General features: G+C 34.3%; 1 protein-coding gene across 3 annotated transcripts in view; it reads right to left on the bottom strand.

The window, feature by feature from the left end:
* CADM2 (cell adhesion molecule 2) overlaps positions 1-20,539 on the bottom strand; it is a 1,089,430-nt gene that overhangs the window by 757,616 nt on the left and 311,275 nt on the right. The gene's annotated exons all lie outside the window — the stretch shown is intronic.

A 20,539-nucleotide genomic window follows, 5' to 3' on the forward strand; every position in this document is an offset into this window, starting at 1 on the left:
TCTGTTTTATCATAACTAGAAAAATGAACGCAACAACCATTTATTCACCTACTTTGTTTTTCTAGGACCCCACAAGTATTTGCCTATATGGTCTCCCTCCTTAATTCCAATGTGCTTCACCTCAGAGTTAAAATTTATACTTCTCTATTTGAGACGTGGGGTTTACCAGTAAGAAACAATAAAAACAAAAGTTTACTGAAAATAAAAGTTTCATTTGTTGACTAAGAGATATCATTAAAGAAAGAGAATTAATAAAATATAGATATAACTTACATCCAAGAACAAGCATTTATCAGATTATTACACTTATTTCTACATTTCATTTTTATAGCAACCAGAGATTTTTGTGGATTAGGTATAACTCTCTTTAGGTTACAGTTAATACGATGAAGGGTTTTATTTTAATGTAACTGGTAAATAGCACAGTTTATCCTGGAAAGAATCAGTTGTTAATATTCAGGAACTGGATTTTAATATAAAAAAATATTATTTTGTACATTGTTAGAAACAAATAGAAAATTGCAACGGTGTGGCTTTTATGTAAGAAAACAACTTGCATATAATATTGGTAGATATGTGCATTAATAAAAATACATATAGAATAACTTGCATTGAGCAGGGAGCACATTTTTGAAAGTGTAAAGCACAGTAAATAATTATTGAATGAAAGATATGTACAAGCTAAATTCAAATTATAGCCAATTTCTTTCCTATGCATTTCCCATTTTATAACCAATTATCTTAAGACAGTAACATAATCAAAGAGAATAGCAAAGTAATATATCACTCTATAACTCATGAAGAATTAATCCACATCAGTTTTCAAGTTTGTACAGAACGTAAGGGCTCATGTATGAGTTCAGCCATGGAAACACAAAAGTAGATTTTGATTGAATCACAGACTGCAGTTGTGTAATAATTCATCAGCCTGGTTAGTGACTGCTGCCACTGTATTCCTTTGACAAGAGATGCCATCTCGTATTCACAAGATAGCAGGAAACTAATGCATGTTCTCATCAAAAGGCACATTTCGCCAAAAGAAGTAAACTGAAGGTTTGGTATTCAGATAAAATGATTTGCTCTTCTCCTTTAGAAAGAGAAAACAGCAACAGTAAAATAATCCTGGGGGCAGCTGGGGGCGGATAGCAATGAGTCTGGAAATATTTACTGGTGGTGAATAGGAGAAACATTTCAACACTAAATACTTTTTACTTTTAACTTTGCTGCAAAAAGTCTTATCAAAGTGATTTAGAAGGATAAAATAAATAAATCTTGGTCCAACCAGTTAGATTTCCTGTGACTTACATGTGTATCCGTAGTTAATGGCACATAGTAAACTTTGCATTCACTCTCTGTGTATCCATCAGTTTCTGGAAGTATTAGAAGCCTCACTGAGAACTGCTTGCCTGAGAGAAAGCAAGGCTTTCCTCATTAGCACCTGGTAGCAATCCACAGGGTAGCCAGCATTTGATTATTAACATGAACCGTTTGGGCCATTAGCTGTCTACCTGTTTCAAAAACTTGTGTGGTGCTGTTTAGCTTTGGACTTTCTTTCCCGCTGTCAAATTTAGTTAAAATGTGCCTCTGGGATCAAATGTCATCAGGGGAAATGCACAGTTGGAGCTATTTCATAAGTCTTCCTCCTGTAGAATCCAGGTTGAAAACTAAATTAATTCTTAATACATAATATTTTGTACTAGACTCATAGCTCTATAAACCTTAGGATAGAGACAATATTTATTAATAATGTCCTGAGGTTTTAGAGTCAGTATGCACTCTTATAATTCATTTTATCTCTTTTGAAATAGCAGTTGCTATAAATGGATTTATTCCCCATTGATATTTGAAGTTGCTATTAGCGAGCTCTTTTTATTTTAATTTTTGGTAATTACATTAATTCAAGCCTTCTGTTAGATTTTTATAGTATTAACAAAGTAAACTTGGAAAAAAATATTGTATCTTTTGCTACTAATGTTTACCTAATAAGTGATGTAAACATTCCAAGTGGAGAATCATACACTCAGAAATCTATCCCTATGAATAATTCATAACAAATTAGATGATAAAATCAAATCATGCCTCATCACGTTCACATACACCTATTACACAGAATGAAAATCTAGAATTAGAATATTTAGTTTTGTTCACTATCTGGCCAATTTATGCTTCTCTTGTGGGTAGGACCACTTACTGATGCAACATTTTCATCCTCTCTCTATCACATAGCACAACAAAGAATTATTAGCTTAAATTTTAATATTAAAATATATTATGTCATTAATTTTAAATTACTTTATTAATCTTTTAAAATTATTATTATAATTAAGTCATATGCCCTTGATATTATCTTTTTTATGAGGAGCTTCAATAAACTATTGGGATTTTAACAATAAAGAGATGATTCTAACGTCCTAGGTAGGATTGTCAATTTCAAAGTTGAAGGTCAGACAGACTCTTCTCTCTAATGAAACTCTAGGTGAGTAAAATTATATACGAGTGAATATAGTTTAAAAAGAAGCCCCTAGAAAAAGAATTCACGCACTAGAACACAGAATTTCTTAGTGTCCTCTGACAAATGGAAATATTTTGGTACCTACACTGATGGAGAAGATTCTTGCGTAATATGTTACATCTATCACAAGGACATAACCACATTTGCGAAACTTTTATTCATTTTTACATCCACAACTGTTTTCTGCTGGAGGGTTTATTATGATATCAGATCTGTAAAAACCATTTAGACTCTGAAATTCAGTCAAATCCGTAGACCGTTAATGCATCTGCCATCCTGTTTTGTTGTGCAATTTGTGAGGATCCAGAACTCAGCATATGGTATTTGTCTTGGGAGGTAAAAGGTCAAGTATGATGATAAGTTCTAACTTTAAAATAAAAATGATGATAAAACCAATGCATCCATATAAAAGTATGCATGTTGATTATTTCAGTTTTTAAGTGGATATTGTTAAAAACCAGAAAAGTGTGCTTTCAATTAAAATCTGGCTAACTTTTGGATTTTGAGATTTACTGATGGCTGAGAGTATTATCATTAGTGTATTTTATCCTAGGTATCTGTTGATAAACATGATTTTGGGGTAAATAATTCACATATGCGCCTACTTATTAGAAATTTGAAGGGGAAGAAAATGCATGGCCAATTGATACTGAAAAAATTATTTTCTTTAGAATGTTGCTGTCTGCTGACAGTTCTGCCTGATGTCTGCCAGTGTTTTCTCACTGGCAGAATAATCATTTTCTCATGTTATTGGCCTCTAGCATGGTTTAGAACCACTAACTTTTCCCATAGACTCCCCATACTCCATTAAGAGAACAGTATTTCAAGCTGCATAATACACATATGTATGTATATTTTATAAACAAATAGAGAAAAACTTGCTTCCCCAGTTCCAGGTTGGAGAGAACAGCCTCTGAGAAATAATTAGTGACGTTAATATTTCTGTTCATCCCTCTACACTTTCAGAGAGTGATCATCAGGTCCCATGGTGACACAAAAAGGAACAGAAATAACCACTGTATTTTAGAAGGTGAGCAGAATGACTGAAGGAAAGAAGCATAAACCTTTTTCCCATGCTCCCTTTAGCTTTCCAGAACATATATGCTCCAAGTTTTGCAAACTTTTAGGTAAATTTCCAAGGGATTCTTCTGCCTAAAGTAATCAAACAGGGACTCTTAATGTCACATTCTACCACTTTTGAACAGGATCTTGATTGCAGAGATGAATTTAGCAGGGGTAAGAGTATGACAATAGTTGCCCAAATGCTTGTATTGTGATTAAGTCTAATATCTGCCCCCATAATGTCTTATAAAATACTGTGCAACCAAACAAAAGTCAAAGATCTTCCATTTTACAACCCCTGATTTATATGATGTGAATTGATAGAAACTGTGAAACACTGTTCCCTCCAAAGAGTTTGTGTCCTGGAATTTTATCATCAGTATCACAAGGTACATGTGAAGAACATGCAAGATTGTTGCATAGGTACATACATGGCAATGTGGTTTGCTGCCTTCCTCCCCATCACCTATATCTGGCATTTCTCTCCATGTTGTCCCTCCCCAACTCCCCACCCCCCATTCTCCCTTCCCTAGTTCCCCTGCACAGACCCCAGTGGGTGATGCTCCCCTCCCTGTGTCCATGTGTTCTCATTGTTCAACACCCGCCTATGAGTGAGAACATGCGGTGTTTGATTTTCTGTTCTTGTGTCAGTTTGCTGAGAATATCACAACTCTTTTCCCTGCCTTGAAGATTATCTTTTCACATGCAAATATTCTCTACTAGGATAATGTTTTAAGTTTGAAACAGGAAAAGAAGAATAAATGTATTACTTTTGTTCCTCTCTGATGATGGAGACAAAGAAGTAGCTGGTTACATTTTCTAGGATGGCACGTGTTGAAAGGCATGTTCAATTTATTATTAAAACCTTTTCTACTTCCCAAAAGGATGAAGTACTTTAAAACAAAAGAAATGATATACCAAAATCATTAAATTTAGCTCTAAGAAGAATTTATAGCAAGAGTCTTTGTCTAAGGAACATTAAACACAAAAATGGACAGTATCTTCAATACCAGTTTCACAAAAAGAGCAGAAACATTCTTTATATGGTCACTTCTTGCACTGACCTTTGATAAGAAGCCAAGGACATGATGCCAGATCATAGCTCTGTGAAAGCATTTAGGAAGCAGGCAAAGTAACATTGTCCTTGTATGTACCATTGTGATGATCTGACTTGATACAGGGATAAAGCCTAAAGAATCTACAGCGACGAATGGTTAACTTGTCCAGAGGCTGCTGATTCTTCAGGAATTTCAGTGGACTCAGTTATCATTCACTTGAAAATGGAAACTTCTAGTGGGCATTAAAATGTTTGTTATGTGTTGTACATTGTTAGAAATCCTTATAACAAAGGCAAAAATGGCAGTGAAAAAATAATAGCTAATATTTAATGAGAGCTTGCTATATTCCAGGCCTTGTGCTAATTAACTTACATAACTCATTGGAGGTCCCAGCAATCTCATGAAGTAGGTCCTTTTCATTTCATGTCCATTTTCAAAAAGAAAAAATTGAAGCTTACAGAGGCTAAGCAAATTGCATGGGCTCACACAGTTAGAAAGCACAACGCTGAAATTTGAATTTAAACAACCCGCATCCAGATCCCAGTGGCACTACTTTACCGTAGCTTACATTAAATTAGAAGAGGAAAAGTTGTCTCTTTGTCACCATATAAAATTAGCTTGTATTCTTGTTCACCTGAAGATTCATTTCGGGTCTTCACGGTAGTAAGCTTCAGAAGAACCGTATTTAGACAACCATGATTTTCAAGACTTAGCTTGGATCTATCCCTAATTTAACAAAAAATGAACCCTTAGAGCCGTTTACCATAAATTATGGCAGATGTAACTGTGGCACGAATATATTGAAAAGGGAAGTGTTATAGCCATCTCTGTGTACTGTAAAAGAGCCTAATTTTGACTCTTGGGAACTGTTTATTCTGAGAACTGAAGTCTTTGAGCACAGGGATTTCATCAATATCTGTTGTTGGTTGTCAATAAATGCTTTAATTGACTACAAAAATAATTTTTTCCTACCTTATTGTGCCTGCTGAGAATACCCTTCTACTATTGTAGTAAGAAAGCAAGACTTGGAAATGTAGTTGCCTATATTACTTGGTAGGGTAAATCAATACGTGTACAAATGATCTAAAGGTTGAATCAAATTACTAAGGAATTACATATTAAAAGGTGTGCATGAAGGGGAGACAGATTAGAACATGGCTCTGCTTTATACACTGCAAATCTCTTTTCTACCCATACTATTTCCATAGATTGGATTTTAAGGGCTCTGAAAAATAATTAAAATGCTGGTATCTATATTGAGTCAATGGCTCTGTAGAATTTAACAAGTAATCAATAGATTCATAGAAAACGAGTTTTTTCATTGAGAGGCCAAGCTCAATAGCAGGATGGTTGTGCCTTAACCCTCCCTGAGGTTCATCAAATTTTTAAATACATTTCTACTGTTCAGTACTTAATAGAGCTGAAGAGAATATCAGAGTACCTAAGTGGTAAAAATAGAATTTTAAGCTTGTAACATGTAGGCTTTTAGGCTAGTAACAAATATATATATTTAAATAAATGAAGAAAAACTTGAATCTTTCAAAATATTCTTGGAAAATTATGGTAGGATTGTTCCAAAACCCACTTTCTATTCAACAAAATGAAACGGGTAAAAGTATAATGCAAATTGTCTGGCAAAAAGAAGACCTTTCTTCAAATGTTTCTGCAATTTTAAAGCAATTAACAGATACTAAAACAAATGCAGTTACTGAGTCGTGGCTGAATAGTGTCTGATATCTTTACGAAACAATGATAGTAAGAAATTTAAAAATGTTGTACATTTGTATAGGCTAAAGTTGAGTGAAATCCACAAATTAAAAAAAAAAATTTTTTTTTTTGCTATTACAGCGGTTTTATACTAATTTTTCCAGGGGTGCAGTTTTGAAAAAATGTGTACCTATTTTAATAACAGCATTTTAAAGCCCTTAACTAATCAAATTAAATTCTAATGCTATGAAACAAATGTGAATATGTTTTGCCATATATTTTCGGAGAACATGAGTATAAAGCACTGCATCATGTGTTGGTCATGATTGGCAATAGCTTCTGTGATGCTGAGTGATATTTACTGATGGATCCTGTTAGACAAGTTTATTTTCTAAGTGTAGTAGCTTCATTTCAAAAAAACAGAGAGACAAGCTATGCATGTATTTATGTGTTTTAGATTTGTTAATTTTAAATGTGTTCTAAGTGCTGAATTTAAGTAATTAAATTGTTTTAATTTGAGTGAGTGAAAACTTCAGAATGAATTGTGAATTCCCTAAAAATGACAGAGAATATTAAAAATAATTCGAAATTACAATTATTATTTTGCATGATGGTGGTGAAATTGCTGTATTACATTGTCAATATTCTGATTTTGGAAAGGTTTGTATTTTTCTTGTCAACCCATTTGCAATATAGATTTAATAAACATTATTGTTGGTAGCTGGCAGTTTTATTGAATTGGTTACCAATTTACTATTTCCATTACGATTTAGTTGTGGAATCACTCAGGATTACTTACTTTCTCAAGCTCTATTTACAAACTCTGAAATTTGGCAAGAAATTGCTTCTATTAATTTTCTACTAATGACTGTCTGTACATATGAAAATGTATTACAGGATCTTCAGTTAGGTAATTCACACATATCAAGGTTAATTTTTTTTTTTTTTTTTTGTATAAACAGAAAGAGAAGAGTAATGTGGAAATTTTCCCTTCCAGTTAAAAATCAATTATTTTAAAATTTGAATTCCAAATATAGCTACGCTACTGCAGTAAGATGGAAACTAAATACTCTCATGATGGCTTATTTAAAAGGAAATTTCGTTAAATGTCTTGCTTTCAGGACTAAAAAAAATTTCCTATTAGAAAAGCCATTTTTAAAAATTAATTTTGCATCAGTAATTTATTCACTACCACAAACCCAGAAAAACATATAAAACAAATGTAAGTAGAGAATGGGGTGTTTGGGGATAAAATAAATAATGGATGTAAAAATGTTCTGTAAACTGTCAGTTGCTATGGTAATTTTACTTTTCAGTAGATACAATTTGTATTATTTCAAAACTATTAATATCTTCATTGACAAATAATAATTTATCACCTACCCTGGACAAGGCATTGTGTTTTACTATGGAAATAGAGAGTCATAAGTAAAAGACTATGTCTTTGAAGGACAGTATAATTAGGAAGAAAGAGCATATAAAAAGAAGGAGCATGATAATAACTGGTAATATATATGAACTGCCAAGATGTGAAAGAGGCAATAAATTCTGCAGGAAATCAGAGTTGGGGGTCACAGTGAAATTAAGCTTTGGTATCCCTATGTAAATCAATTATAAATTATTGTGTCTTAAAAAACAAAGTATGTCTGGTCAAAAGAAAGTTCAGCTATTACAACCATCGATTTTTCCACCTTTATATTCTGTCCTTTTCCTATGGAAAATCTTTGCCCTCTGGTGGACAGGACTAATCGTTTTATAAATTTCAAAGGTTATCCCATCTTTTCTTCATGTCAATAATCATATGTTAGAAGTGGAGTTGGTACTGTCAGTCCCAGATGATTTTTAGTGTTTTGAAGGTCATTTAATTAACACCTTTAAATGACTTATTGTTTCATTTAGTTACATAGGTCTAATTCTAGTTTCTAGAATTTTCTAAGAGACTGAAATGATTTTCTGTGTAGTTATGATATGCTGTTTGAAACTTCTAAGAACAATCATAAGAGCATCTACTATGCCTTGATTACATGAAGCTCTAAGGTAAGAATAATACAGCTACCCCTTTGGCATGCTCATTTTACTACCGACAGTCACAAACCTCTGGACTTCAGGTATCTATTTTCCATGTTTCTTAGAACAGCAAACCTAAATCAAATCCACATACACGCCACCAAAAATAGTCAAGAGTTTTCAATGTGGAGTTACAAGTAAAACTGTTTCTTAATATTTGTGTCTTTAAAAGTGAAATACAATAGCCCATTTTTAAAAGTCAGTATCTCTAAGACTTCTGCATGTGGAGGGTGGTAAGATTGAATCCTCCAGTCTCAACTTCCAAAGATCTAAAGATTTTGGTAATTTGTTTGGAGGTGCTTGTTGACATTGCTTTTATTTTGTGATTTTAATTGCTACATAGTTATATTATCCAATTTTTAATGCTGTGAATCACTTTATATGCTATTCACATTGGAATGAAAGTCTGAATTTAGTGTTTTTAAGCAAACGACATACAATAATTAGGAACCTTCATTAAACTCTCTAGTCCCAAGTAGTACTCATCTTAACAAAGGGAGAACAGACATTCATTGGGCTTGACATCGTGTAGACTATTTGACACCAAGAGAAAGTCAAATGTTCTTTTCCTCAAAGAATATGCTAGATTATATATATCATATGACCTGAAGTTTACAGGCAGAAAGCATTTTACATTGGTTTCTTATTCAAATTTTAGAGATTTTTTCACAAGCAATTTATGTAGGTACAAGCTTCTTAAAATGTCCTTTGGGCACATCTGTCTTCCCAATTTCATCAATTCAGCTGAATATAATACCCGTGTCCCCAGGTAAAAGTCATGATGCAATTCTATCAGACAGTTGCTGTACTTTGCGCAGTGTGGGTGTGAGAGCTAATTTTGTCCTTAGATTCAGAAGCTTCATTAACAGTCTTAACACATTCACTGCAGCTTTCTAAACCTCTCAGGCTTTAACACTTACACTACTGCAGAACCAGGGAGGAAGAAAAATAAAATGTTATCCTTGTTTTGAAAACACATTTCTCGAATTGGCAACAAATACAGCTCTTTTGTGCACTTCCAAATCTGAGTTCCAAGAATGTCATGCTAAGGAAGCCTTTGGGCAAAGCACAATTAATACTATGAGAAAAGTACTTTTACCCACACACACAAACACACACAAAAACTGTGTCTAAACATAAATGAATAAAGGACAGTGTTTAGATTTAATTACATGAATTGTGTATAGCTATGAAAGAGCATTTTTAAGAAGGCAAAGCTTTTTACTGCCTTAAACATCTAAGTTCCATATTGCTATAACGGCTCAGTATTAGTATTAATTTTTCAGATTTCAGTGATTAATATTCCTACTCAAATGCTGTCTGGTTATTAAATGAAAATATTCATCAAGTCCAAGCTTTCATTCTCAATATCTATATTCAGTTATTATGCCAGTATGTACATACAGTTATATTACGTAGCTGTTAATGAAGAAATATGTAAATTATTTCTTTCCCAACTACAGCAAGCTTTTTGTCAGACTCACTCAGACAGGTATACTGGAGTGATGTTAAGGAAAACACTGCCACACATGTATGCCAATCTACTCACCCATCTACTTACAATTCGCCACAATTATAGTTTATGTGGTGTCCAACCAGTCCACACTTTGATTTACACATATAAATACACTATAGATCATTAATGAGAAAGTGTACCAATTAAAATTTACATAGATTGACAATTTCAACAATTAAAAGTATTCAGATGGAGAGAATATGTATGGAAACATTAGCAAATTCATATTTTAATTCTTAATGTCTGAATAGTTCATTTTCTTAGAAAACACACTAAAGTCTCTAGCTATGTCAAGTCATATTTTTAATGGACATAATCAGAATTTCTACATTGTCTAAAGGTTATAACCAGAAAAAAAAAATGGGATTTGGGGGCATTCACCTCAAAGTCTGGGATGTGCCTTGGAAACAGATTCAAGTATTAATAAAAAATCAAGTGAAGCAATTACAGATATATCTATAGTTAAAACTATGAAAAAAGAAAATATTCTGTTCAGACTTAACCATTGTATAATGACTTCTTGATGACCAGGAACATAAATTGATTGTAACATCGAGGCAAAATATTATATTCGTTTGCTGGTATACACTTTGAAGCAAAATAATTTACTTGTTTGAATAACAATGACACGTATTAGAATACACTGTTCAGTCTGTTATCATCACACCTAGCAAAACGTTCCAAGAAACCACTTAAATTGAAAGGAAGCAAAGATTTTACAAAATACCCTTTTCAGAAAAGATATGTATACAAAAATCAGTTATTAAAGAACTACATATAACCTTTTTAAAAATTTTCTGAAGTCTAACCAGAAATGTTATTCTAGTTGAACAATATGGGGGATTCATTTTTTAATATGGGTGTCAGGAGACCTGAGCTCATATCACTCACATGATGAGATAAATATATCATAATAAGACATTTATCCCAGCCCCGTGAGCTACTTTGCAGAATGCCTGTGAAGTACAATATTCTACACTAATCTGCAGATGCCATGTACTTTATAGGACACCTTGCATTCATACACAGGAGAACAATTTTATACAAGACAAGCAGATTATATGTAAATAACGTCACATGTGATCTCAGCCCCCCACCCACATCTAAAGAAGCTGAGGAATTAGGAATCATCTTTTATTGCTGATACTATCTTCTGAATTATTTTTCTTACACATTGTTGCTGGCTGCTAGCACACATAAATGTAGACAAATTGTAGCAGGCCCTAAAAAATGGAAGTGAAATTTATAGAAGAAAATACTGAACTTGAATGCTTTCTATTTATAATTTTATACTCTCCCTCCCTCTACTCTCCCTTTTCCACAGCCCCAGACACTGGGAAACACTAACACCATTTTAGCAGCTGGATGTCTTGACTCAGCTTATGTTATTTGTGATTGCAGATTGGGAAGAGAAGGGAAGAACTCCATAGAGGCGTCTCTTTTCAGTCAGCAAAAATGGCAAGGGCCAGGTCTGCATCAGCCCCCAGTCTGAGGAGGATGCATTCCCGTGCTACCTCCTGAAATACAGGCCCCTTGCTGTGTAATCTAGGCTACGTTTTATTTTCCATGCCCACTTTGCCTAAGTAGAGTCTATATCGTGTTACAGATCCTTAGTCATAGTTTCACTAATAAAAAGAGAAAACACAATTTTGCCCTGTGATTCTTCCTTTGTTATTCACTCCTTTCCAATAGGAACTTGGTTTTCTTGTTTCTTATTTCAGGCCAGTAATGTGACTCTCATTCCTGCCTTCTCTCTCCTATGGGGTCTTTACAAAAATTATATGTGTATTTTTTTAGCATTTTATATTAAGCTCATGGTGCAAAATTCCAAGTATCTATAAAAGCAAGGAACACGTCTCCCTCCCACTCTGATCCCCAATCAGACATCCCTAGAAGCAGCCTATGTCCTTTCAGATGTATTCTCTGTACATTCGAGTGTATCTGTGCACATACGCTTCTGTTTTATTGTACAGCTATGAACATGCTTTGCTAACTTTCATGCAATAGCTCTGTGGTTGTTCCATATCACATAGCACCTTGACCTCTACTTTCTCGATCTTGGATCATTCCCCGACACTGATTAGTTCAGATGTTTGGGAAGTGCAGGGTGCCAATTTTTATTATCTATGGAAACATAATTTTGACACAGAAGATCTTGTATTTTATATTCCTGTAACAAGTCAATTAAAAATAAATAGCAACTGCTAAGAAGTCTTTATATTCATGAGAGCATCCAAGTAAAAACTGATATAAATGCCTTTCATATGAGTTTTTTAAAAGAGAATATTTTAATACAAAAGATAGGAAGAACAATTTCAGAATAAAGTTAATAATTCTTACGAACAGGGTATTATGTGAAACTCACAAATGTACTGATTTTTCTCATATCCTCGCACATCTGTGAACCTTCTTCAGAGACCTGCTTGGTCTAGAGAAGACTATTTGGAAACCACTGGCATAGTGCCTCAGACACTCAGTTATAGCTGTGACATAATACAAAATGCCTGGACAAAAATTCAAAATGCTTAGGAGCCATATGCCCCAGTCTCTTCAATTGAAAATAGGGTTAAACAGCCACCATTCATGGCTTCCATGAGAAGCAAATGAGAAAAAACGTGCAAAAGATACTTGCAAATAATAACATTTTTTTAAAAAAATCTTTGTCAGTAATCTACCTAGTCATTGGTGTTTAGAATTTTTGTCATATACTTTGAAATCTCTGTTGTACTTTGTGTCTTTTTGACAAATCTGCTAGAGAATAAACAACAACAAAAAAAAACCACTTTTACCTCAGGGTTTACACAGCCTTTGCAATGCTGAATAGAAAATGGGACTACACAGTAATGGTCTCCTGTTAAATCTTTTCAAACAATCTGAGTTCCCTGTATTATAGCTCTCAGACGCTTCAGAAAAAAAGTCAGAAGTCAATAACATAGATCAGAAATAAATCAGTGAATTGGTTGTTTTTGATTTGAAAGCCCTTCACAACCCACACTCCATCCCAACCTCTGAAGTAATATGGGATGCAAAGCGGCCTGGCAGAAAGGCTTTTGAGTCTCCAGAGCAAGTTGGATTCACATAAACTAGCACACTTAATACTAAGGGTTGACATCTTCTGATCTATACCACATTTTCTATGTATTCCTTCTGCCCTAAATCCATATTCTTATGCCCAAAATATGATATGTGAGTATTTACATATATTAACCCCACAGATTAGGAAGCAGCTTCAGAATTCCCTTCTATTTTGGAATCAATTTTATGCAAAGAACTGACATGTCTACATGATGCCATCTGATCTAAAACAACTATAAAAAGCCCTAATGCTTGACGGTGTAATTAGAATACAATTTTTGGCCATATATATCCCCAGTTTTAGATTTATAGATGTTTTTAATCTTCCAAAAATCTGGGTGTATATTGTGGCATTTATATTTAGCAAATAGTAATTATTGTTTATAAATAAATGTAAAATTTTTGTTGCATTAATAAAAGCTCTCCCAATTTTTAAATTTTTTTTCTTTGTTTCTTTAGATAGGAATCCCTGGTCAGTTCACAACCACTTTCAACAGACTTGCGCAAAAGACAAACCAGTTTACAATCATTAATCACTAAGTATAGGGACAAGAGAGATAGGGACAGATTTAAAAGAAGTAAGTAATCTTTAAAAACTAAAATAGTCCTCCAAAGTAATATTGCAACAATACACTCAGTATTCTAGTGATTAAAATGGGAGTAATCTATTCCATATTCTGAGGATAAGGGATTTATTACTCTTTTTTGGGAACATTTTAAAAACCACAGTCGATGTGCTCATGTAATGCATACTATTCTGGTTCTGGATTTCAAATAGTTTGGTTTAAAGATGTCCTTACACTGGTATTTTTAGTCAATGACTATATGTTATCCTTCTTACTGAGTCTCTGTTTCACAATGAGCTAACTCAACAAATTAATTTCAGTATTTCAAATATGTACTAATTTTATCAAATTTTAACATTATTTTTACATAAATTGTGTATCTCCTAAGTTTTATAATTTGAGACTATTAGGGCAGCTTATTCAACAAACATTTTCTTTGCTGCACACATTCAGATAAGGCTTAGGGATGAACGGTGACAACTGGTCTTTGCTTTTAAGAAACTCTCTCTTGAATTTCCTTTCAAATGCCTTTCTCCATCCATTCCTGTTTGGAATCCCTGGTCTGTTCAGAAACCAGGGATTTCACTAGACATGCCACAAAGATAAACCAGTGTACAATCAGTAATCACTAAGTATATATGAATTTTCAATGAAGGGATGACACATAATGTGGAAATATCCTTAACTGCATCAGTGCTGCTGCAAGCAATTAGATCTCCTCCATTTCAGAGGAAGAAGGCTTCTCTGTGGGCTGGAATGGCCAAATGCGGTCTCACTTTCCTACAGGAGGAAAATCTGGTTCCATCTTTTGCTCCTCTGACAAAAACTGACAGCTCTCTCTGTGTTCAAGGCAAAACCTGCTAACCTACTTGATTTGTAAGTATCAGTAGCATCAACATAGTAACACTCAGCATTGCCAACCTGCAGCTGAAGCCTCCTCCACTCTCTCAGGCTATTTAACTTACACCTAATCATATAAGAGGAAATATAACCACAGCAAACCCAGACATGAGTGTTCATTTTATTGTCCTACAATAAAGCTGAATAATATGGTAATAAACTGGAACACCATCTTTGAGTAACAGCCCAGCAGGATAAAGCCCGCCTTCATGTTTTATGAATCAGTTGATGCTTTTCATATTTTATCTCTTCCTTTCAAGGCAGCTAACACAGATTAATTAAATATTTCCTATAGTCCAATGGTTTGTTAGGCTTTTGGGTATATAGGAGTATTCAGGACAAAATTCTGGCCCTTGACAAGGTTATAGTCCATTTGGGAAACAGTGTTCATAATTATGGAAATAATTAAATAATTTTTGTTTTCAGGGGAAGCTGGGTGCTAAGAACATGTCACAGGTCATTATGTAGGTTTCTATGCAGAATTCAAAACTGAGTCCTGAGGAAAAGGGGCAACCCTGCAAGGATCTGATTGTGGGGTTAGAGGGTAGGTGTGCGATGGGGGAAAGATGAAGAGGCCTAAGCAAAATGAAGTGAGTACAAGGCCCAAGAAAGAAAAGAGCCTGACATGTTGTTAGGAGTTTGCCTTAAAGCTCAGCTGCTTGGTTGGGACCCCAGTACCCTATCTAGTTCTTCCTGAATCCTTCCTATCTTATTACAGGCACTGTGCCCCAAACTGAAAGACTTGCCTATTGTCACCCAAAGGAGTCTGGGCATCACCCCCATCCTGGAAACTCTTGTTGTTTTCCTCAATCTCTCTACCTCTAGAAATCTACCACTTAGAGAACCATACCAGTCCAGATGAAGCCAGAGTTCATGCCATCCTTCAAACGCTAGAGTTCAAAGACTTGTGAATGGTATAGTTACATCCAGAAAAATAGAAGTTTCTTGGTTTTTGTTTTGAAATAAGATATGTGGTATATATTTTCTTTACAAGGATCTTAAGAAAAATCATTTAACTTCTTTGACTCTTAGCTCTAACAATAAAAGTGCATATGCTAGTCTATATTAGTCTATATTTATTATTTTTAAATTCTCATCTTAAAAGATTATAAACAAGGTAGTGTGGCGCATACAAAGATTTGTAAGATAGTATCTCTCCCCTAAATCACTGCAGCATCTTTTGAGGGTGATAAAGCACATAGAAAAATTGCAAGAGACCTGCCATCAGGCAAGAAAAATAAATAAAGGGTATTCAATTAGGAAAAGAGGAAGTAAAATTGTCTCTATTTGCAGATGACATATATGAGGCCAACAAATATATGAAAAAAAAAAGCTCATCATCACTGGTCATTAGAGAAATGCAAATCAAAACCACACTGTGATACCATCTCTTGCCACTTAGAATGGCGATCATTACAAAATCTGGACAACAGATGCTGGAGAGGATGCTGGAGAGGATGTGGAGAAATAGGAACACTTTTACACTGTTGGTGGGAGTGTAAATTAGTTCAACCATTGTGGAAGACAGTGTGGCAATTCCTCAGGGACCTAGAAATAGAAATTCCATTTGACCCAGCAATCTCATTACTGGGTATATACCTAAAGGATTATAAATCGTTCTATTATAAAGACACGTGCACATGTATGTTCATTGCTCCACTGTTTACAATAGAAAAGACCTGGAACCAACGAAATGCCCATCAATGATAGACTGGACAAAGAAAATGTGACACATACACACCATGGAATACTATGCAGCCATAAAAAAGATAAGGCCATGTCCTTTGCAGGGACATGGATGTAACTGGAAACAATCATTCTCAGCAAACTGATGCAAGAACAGAAAACCAAACACAGCATGTTCTAATTCATAGGTGGGTGTTGAACAATGAGAACACATGGACACAGGGAGGGGAACATTACACAATGGAGTCTGTTGGGGGGTGGGAAGCTAGGGGAGGGATAGCCAGGGGTAGGGAGGCAGATTGGGGAGGGATAACATTGGGAGAAATACCTAATATAGGGGACAGGGGGATGGAGGCAGCAAACCGCCACGGCAAGTGTATACCTATATAACAATCCTGCAAGATCTGCACATGTACCCATAAATTAAAGTAAAATAAAAAAAAAAAGAAAAGAAAAATTACAAGAGACCTGGTGCAATGTAATAGCACCTCAGAAAGAACCCAGTGAAATATAATTAGAATCAGAGCAGAAAACATATTACATTTTAGCTGGGGGACTAGAAATAGGGGACATTGTTTTCATGCATTGAACCTTGAAGGACAAGGTATTTGCAACTTATATTCAAAAGATAAGGGTATACACACCTATAACTGTTTGGAAGAAATAATGTGGAATCCCAAGGCATGGAAGTAGAAAATCATGGGTTTTTTTTTTTTTTTTTTTTTTAAGATGGCATCTCTCTCTGTAGCCCAGGCTGGAGTGCAGTGGTGTGATCTTAGCTCATACTACAACCTCAGCCTCCAGGGTCCCGGTTCAAGCAATTTTCCTACCTCAGCCTCCCAAGTAGCTGGGATTACAGGCACTAGCCACCATGCCCAGCTAATTTTTGTATTTTTTAGTAGAGACAGGATTTCACCATGTTGGCCAGTCTGTTCTTGAACTCCTGACCTCGTCACTTACCCACCACGATCTTCCAAAGTGCTGGGATTACAGGCGTGAGCCACCGTGCCTGGTCAATCATGGGATTTTTTAAAGAACCCTCCCTTATCCAATTTGGACAGATCTACAAATAAAATGGAATAGTGACAAGGAAGCTGGAAATGTAGTTTGGGAGACAATTTTATTTTGTAGGAATGAAGCCTCACTGAAATGTTTAGATTAAGGGTGACACACTAAGGTACCCTTTAGTAATACATTTGTGTTTCTGTATGTATCAGAATTTGTAATGGAAAAGACTGAAGGCTCTGATATCTGGCCTAATTATCTGACTATAAAACATGTAACTATACAAGTACAGAATGTCAATATAGGGACAGCAGTTGTGCAGTTCCTTAAAATAGATATACAAATGATGTTTATTTTAGTTATGATAGGAACACAACTAGATACTGGTAAGGGCCTCTCTTTAGAACTTTTAAAATTATTGAATTTGAGTTATCAATTATTGTCTACAAATAATATGTAGTATATACTAATTCTTGTACCGCTTCTATTCAGAACATTACTAATGAGTTCTTAGCTACACTTTATACCTCAAGAACTCAAAATACAGATTTACTTTCTCAAAGTTGTCATTTGTCTTTCTGGACAAATGTTATACCTATTTACTGTGGCATACAGTAAACCTGATACCACATTTCATATATTTCAAGATTTAAAGAATGTTTGACAACATATTAAATATAATACCAAGTATGGATATTAATCATAGTGGCTTTTATTACTCATACAAGATTTCATCCTGAGCTTTAGTCACCCATTTTAAATAGAGACATTTCACATGCTTAATAACAAAATTTATATATTAAGTTTACTACTTTCTAGATATATAACCTTGATTAATTTATTTAACATCTCTAATATCCTGATCTTTAATAGGGGATACTTTTAATAACTATATGACATAAGTAAATGGATTAATGCAAGGAAGTATATTTAAGGAGTCTTATCACTAAGTGGTTGTTTAAAAAATAGTGTTTGTTATTATATATGAAACACTTCTTCCCCTGAATAGGCAATTTTATTATTAAGTCTTAAAATTTGAGAGATTGGGTTTGTAGAAGAGGGAAGACAAACCATGCATTAGAGTGAAATTACTGCCTTTTCTCAACTGAAGTCTGTAGGAACCAAACTGAAAGAAAAGTTAGCAATTAACAAATCAATTTAGACTATGTCTTCAGTTAACTTAGATTATACATACTAAAGAAGGTTGATGTTGGGGCTTGACTGGCTGTCTACATTGACAAATTAACCAGATAATCAACATTTCTCATCTTAACAGTCTATGGCAAGCACAGAGTCAAGTTCTAGACTCAAATGCCATTCAGCATTTTATACCCAAAGTGAATTTGAAATAAAATGTGCAATAGTTTCGCCTTTCATTAACCCATTGACATTCCTGTCACTAACCTCATTTAAAAAAGAAAGTCCATAGAGATTCGGTAGAATTCAAAGAAAATGTGGTCTGCATACTTTACTCCTCCATAATTAGTAACGTGGAGACAGCATGTTATAACTTGAATGAAAGTTAGGATATACTGGATGTCTTCCTAGCTCTGCTAACTAAATAGATGTGCAAATTTAAGCATGCCACTTAAGTGCATCTCACTTTTTTTTCAGTGCAAAACAGAAGTTGGGTATTTAAGAGTCACTCACTCAGTAAGGCAAAGTTTATAGGCAAGCACTTTGTTTTAGTGTTCTCGGTTCTTAGCAAAATGCCTGGTACGTATAAGGAAATGATAAATATTTACAAAACCAAACCTAATGCTTCCATCCATAAGAATGTACAGTCTGGGCTGGGCGTGGTGGCTCACGCCTGTAATCCCAGCACTTTGGGAGGCCGAGGCAGGCAGATCACGAGGTCAAGAGATCGAGACCATCCTGGCCAACACAGTGAAACTCCGTCTCTACTAAAAATACAAAAAATTAGCTGGGTGTGGTGGCACGCGCCTGTGGTCCTAGCTACTTGGGAGACTGAGGCAGGAGAATTGCTTGAACCCAGGAGGCGGAGGTTGCAGTGAGCCAAGATTGTGCCACTGCACTCCAGCCTGGTGACAGAGCAAGACTCTGTCTCAAAAAAAAAAAAAAGTACAGTCTGTATTTATTTCGAGAACTATTGATATATCAAAAATACTACTTAAATAGTGAATGTATTGTGTAAGAAAAATTCAAGAATTATCAAGAAAACAATAAAGGTCAAGATGGTCAATTCAATTTATCTCTGAGAAATTAGCTATGGCAGAAAAAAAAAGAGGTTATTGTTAAAGCAGAATATTGGAGGAAATAAAACTGACTCTAATTGAGGTATCTTCAAAGGAATATACACCAAAACTGCAACAGTCAAATATGCATCTGAATACTATCATTGAATTTTGCATGTGTGCCTACAGACCAGGTATAGTGGAGCCAATTCAGCATTTCCCACCGTACAATTACTTGATACGCATGTAAGTGAATATATTACAAATTCTGCAGATACATTAACCCTGATTTTAAAGGATAAATGAATTTGGCAATAATCAATATTAAGATGATTTATTTTAATAAGTTTAAAAGTGCTTACATTGTTGTTAAACATCTTCTTTGCAGAATATATGTATTAAAAAACAACAAAAATTATCTAACAATAATCTAATTAACAAAAATCACCTAACTGAAATCAACCATGGAAATAGTATAGGAAAAAAATGCATTTTAAAAGCTGAAAAATAATGGTTGCAGACTGTTCTTCAAAGAAAGCATTTATGCTTCTCATAATTCAGTATGCACTTGTCATTAATTAACTCTTCTCCATAAACTATTTCTCTCACAGTGATTTTTTTCATGGTAGAATATTTAACCCATTTTAGAGATGAGGAAACAAGTTCAGAAAGTTTATGTGCTTTCTCAAGGTCCCACAACTAGTAAGTTTCTGATCAGAGATTTAAAAGCTAAAACTGACTCCTGAGCCACTGATAGTTTCCTCAAAAACTATACATCTAACTTTCCTTTGAAAAGGTAAGGAAAATTATTAAATATTTCATGCAGTCATAATGTAGAATCATTCAAAGTGAAATTCTGATCTCAATTTCCTAATAATTAATAATGACAAATATCCAGAAAAATTAAGCCCATGCATATCAGTAATAAACAATCAGAATAATGACCTTGTTATTGTTGTTTTGATGACAAAGAGCCAATAAACAAGAAAGATTAATCTTTTTTTTAGAAAATTGATGTACTCAAGGGAATGGGAAGAAATATCATTAGTGTTCAATTATATTATCATAGTTAGCAAGCTGAAAAATGCTGTTTATTTATATAAATACAAGTTGAGCAATATAGCATATAAAACTTAGCCACATAAGATTGTTCAGAAAACTAAATGTGAAGCTTCTTTTATGATTAAAAC

The sequence above is a fragment of the Aotus nancymaae genome, unplaced genomic scaffold (genome assembly GCF_030222135.1).
Source record: "Aotus nancymaae isolate 86718 unplaced genomic scaffold, 86718_ANA_hifiasm-v0.15.2.pri h1tg000022l_1, whole genome shotgun sequence".
Taxonomy (NCBI): domain Eukaryota; kingdom Metazoa; phylum Chordata; class Mammalia; order Primates; family Aotidae; genus Aotus; species Aotus nancymaae.